Here is a 4276-nt window from a genome sequence, read left to right as displayed (position 1 = left end):
TAGGACCTCACTTGGAAGGAGTACTGATGGATGGGTTCTGCTGTCTTGAAATTCTCAATAATTTCCTAACAAGTCTTCCATTTTCATTTTCATTGGACCCTCAAATTATAGAGCTGCCTTGAACATATGGCTTTGAGAGACCAGTCTCCTTCTCTGTTAAAGTCTAGCATGTTGACAAACATGACATGTAAAATACTGTGGGAGAAATTAATGGACTATTGACAGTGAAGAAGCGTCCCTAGAGAAATGAGACCCAGCTGGGCACGGTGGCTCATACCTGTAATGCCTAGCACTTTGGGAGGCTGAGGTGAGAGGATTGCCTGAGCCCAGGGGTTCAAGACAAGTCTGGGCAACTTGGTGAGACCTCGTCTCTACAGTAAATCAAAAAATTAGCCAAGAGTGGTGGTATTTGCCTGTAGTTCCAACTACTTGGAAGGCTAATGTGGAAGGATTGACTGAGCCTGAGGCTGCAGTGGCCATGAGTGGGCCACTGCATGCTAGCCTAGGTAACAGAGTGACACTCCAAATCAAAAAAAGAAAGAAAAAGAAATGAGACCCTTTAAATGCAACCAGACATGTCCATCACCCTATTTTCCAGTATCTAATTGTATGATAGCTTGAGATCAATGGCAAAGATGGTGGCAGAAGAAAACGTGCCTTGATTTGTAACTTCTCACTCTAGCTTAGACTCTAAGATATTCTTGAAAATGATAATGAGAATAATATAGAATAAATATAGTCTGTTACCACTAAAATTGTGTTTTTGATATTTTTCCAAGCTTTTTATTATAAAAAATTTCAAATGTATGGAAATGTTGAAATAAGATTACAGTGAGCACACACACAGCTTCTTGAGTCCAAGTTGTTATCATTTTGTCATATTTGCCTTATCTATGTATTTTTTCTGAACTCTTTGACAGTAAATTGCAGACATCATGGCACTTTACCCAGAAACAGATCAGTATGTATTTACTAATAGGGACATTCTCCTAAATAACCACCAAAAGATGAGGGTTTTTTGTGTGTTTATTTTTTTGGTGTGATCTGATGCTGCATAAAAGATGCAAAGAAGCCGGGCTCGGTGGCTCAGCCTGTAATCCCAGCACTTTGGGAGGCTGAGGTGAGTGGATTGCCCAAGCCCGCGGGTTCGAGACCCACCTGGGCAACTTGGTGAGACCTCATCTCTACAATAAACCAAAAAATCAGCCGGGCGTGGTAGAGCGCGCCTGTAATTCCAGCTACTCGGAAGGCTGAGGCGGAAGGATCGCCGGAGCCCAGCAGGTCGAGGCTGCGGTGGCAAAGAGCGGCCACTGCACTCCAGTCTGGGCGACAGAGTGAGACTCCAACTCAAAAAAAAAAAAAAAAAAAAGTAAAGTAGAGAGAGAGAGAGAGAGAGAGAGTGAGAGAAAGAGAAAAGTATTCACCTTCCCAAGATGGGGAAGGGTGCCAAAGCCAGGAAGCATGGCAACAGCCATTACTCAAAGAGCACATGGCCACACCAGAGTCTAGCAAGGCAATGACCAAAAAATGAGTTTTTAAAAAATATTTTGTTGGGCACAGTGGCTCAAACCTGTAATCCCAGCACTTTGGGAGGCCAAGGCGAGATGATTGCCTGAGCTCAGGAGTTCTAGACCAGCCTGAGCAACATGGTGAGATCGCATCTCTAAAATAGATCAAAAAAATTATCCAGGCATGGTGGCACATGCCTGTGGTTCCAGCTACCTGAAGGCTGAGGCGGAAGGATCACCTGAGCCCAGTGGGTCAAGGCTGTGGTGACCATGAGCATGCCACTGCTCTCCAGCCTGGCTGACAGAATGAGACGCCAATTAAAAATATATATATATATTTTTTAATTAGAAAACTTGAAAAACAAGCATAAAGAAAAAATTACCCATAATTCCATTGCCCTGGGAAAACCACTCTAAGCAGTTTAGTTCTATACAGAAAAATGGCATCATCTTGTACCTATTGCTCTGTCCATACAGAATGAACATCCCTACTTTTTTTTTTTAACCTTAACAAGAATATTTTCCATGCCTCCTATAGTAGGCAGAATAATGGCCCCTCAAAGATGTTTGCACACCACATCTTTATAATAAGATATATATTTTATATATATATAAAGATGTTCACGTCTCTACCCTGGAATATGTTAAGTTACAAGGGAAAGGAGACTTTGCAGACAGTGATTAATGGTACAGAACTTGAGCTGGGCAGATTATCCTGGATTATCCAAGTAGTCCTACTTTTAATCACATGAGTCCTTAAAAGTGAAAGAGGGAGGCACAGTAGGTCAGAGAGACTTGACTCGACCCACTGCTGACTTTGAAGATGGAAGAAAGGAGGTCATGAGCCAAGGAATGAAGGCAGCCTCTGGAAGCTGGAAAAGGGCAAAAAAAAAAAAAACAGTACTCCCCTAGAGCTTGAAAAAGGAACTCATTCCTGCCAACACCTTGATTTTAGCATAGTGAGACTCAGTTGAACTTCGGACCTAAAGAACTACAAGATAATAAATTTGTATTGTTTTAAGTCACTAAATTTGTGTCAATTTGTTACAGCAACAAGAGAAAACAAATACACCTCCTTATTTATAACTGTCTTTGAGATGGTAGTCTTGTTCTCCGGGATATTTTGCCTGAGTAGTTTATTTTTATTTATTTTTAATTTTTTAATTTTTGAGTCAGAATCTCACTCTGTTGCCCAGGCTGGAGTGCAGTGGCACACTCACAACCACCCCAGCATTGACCTGCTGGGCTCTGGTGATCCTCCCAACTCAGCCTTCCAAGTAGCCAGAGCTACAGGCGCACGCTACCATGCCCAGTTAATTTTTTAATATATTGTAGAGACAAGGTCTCACCTAGTCGTCCAGGGTGGTCTCGAACCCCTGGGCTCAGGCAATCCTCTTACCTTGGCCTCCCAAAGTGCTGAGATTACAGGCTTGAGGCACCATACCCGACCATTGCCTGAGTAATTTTTCCCTTCTATTTAGCTTTGAGCTGGGCTCGGTGGCTCAACCTGTAATCCTGCGCCTTTGGGAGGCTGAGGTGAGTGGATTGCCCGAGCCCGCGGGTTCGAGACCCACCTGGGCAGGCAAGACCTCATTTCTACAATAAATCAAAAAATCAGCCGGGCGTGGTAGCACACGCCTGTAATTCTGGCTACTCGGAAGGCTGAGGCGGAAGGATCGCCGGAGCCCAGTAGGTCGAGGCTGCGGTGGCCAGGAGCGGCCACTGCACTCCAGCCTGGGCGACAGGGTGAGACTCCAACTCAAAAAAAAAAAAAATCTATTTGGCTTTGAAAACAATGATGATTAATGCATTAAGAAAATAAAGGCAGAACACCTGATTTTGCTGCATAAGGGAGACTAGATAGTTTTTTTTTTTTTTTTTACACCGGAGCTGAGCTGGTACATTTAAAGACCATTTACAGACTGTTTACAGAGAAATGGACTAGGGAAGGATTGCCCTCTGGTTGTGTCAAGAAATTTATTTGTTAGCCGGGCATGGTAGCGCGTGCCTGTAGTTCCAGCTACTTGGAAGGCTGAGGCGGAAGGATCGCTGGAGCCCAGCAGGTCGAGGCTGCGGTGGCCGGGAGCAGCCACTGCACTCCAGTCTGGGCGACAGAGTGAGACTCCAACTCAAAAAAAAAAAAAAAAGAAAAAGAAATTTATTTGGGCTGGGTGCAGTGGCTCACACCTGTAATCCTAGCACTTTGAGAGACTGAGGCAGGAGGATCACTTGAGCCAAGGAGTTTGAGGCTGCAGTCAGCTATAATTATTCCACTGCACTCTAGCCTGGACAACAGAGCAGGACCCTGTCCCCAAAGAAAGAAATTGATTTGAAATTATGGAAGCGATTTGTTTTGAGGAAAACAGTTTACTCTTACTCTCTCACACATCTTTGGGTTTGTCTTCCATAGCACTAGTAACGATTTGTTATGGGATATGACTATAATATCTTGATTAATATCTGTTTCCCCTCTAGACTGAATTAACCATTGTGAGAGTAAAGACCCTAATTTTGCTTTCCGTTGTTTCTACGGCACTTAGCATTGTTCCCGGCACGTTTTAGGCACATAAATATGTTACATGATTTGATTTTTGGCTATACAAAGATAAAGCCAACATCTGGTTCTTCAGTGGCTAATGAGAAGCTAAAATGCTCTGTGCAATAATAGCAATGATATCAGAAAGAAGGCAGGGAGGGAAGGAGGAGAGGAAGGAGAAAAACAAAGAAGGAAAAGAAAGAAAAAGAAATCCGTTTTCAGCCGGGCTTGG

Source organism: Carlito syrichta, unplaced genomic scaffold, assembly GCF_000164805.1.
Source record: "Carlito syrichta isolate Samal-C Ts95f unplaced genomic scaffold, Tarsius_syrichta-2.0.1 Scaffold304026, whole genome shotgun sequence".
NCBI lineage: Eukaryota > Metazoa > Chordata > Mammalia > Primates > Tarsiidae > Carlito > Carlito syrichta.
The sequence above is the reverse complement of the archived record's forward strand: the minus strand, read 5'-3'. Positions refer to the sequence as shown.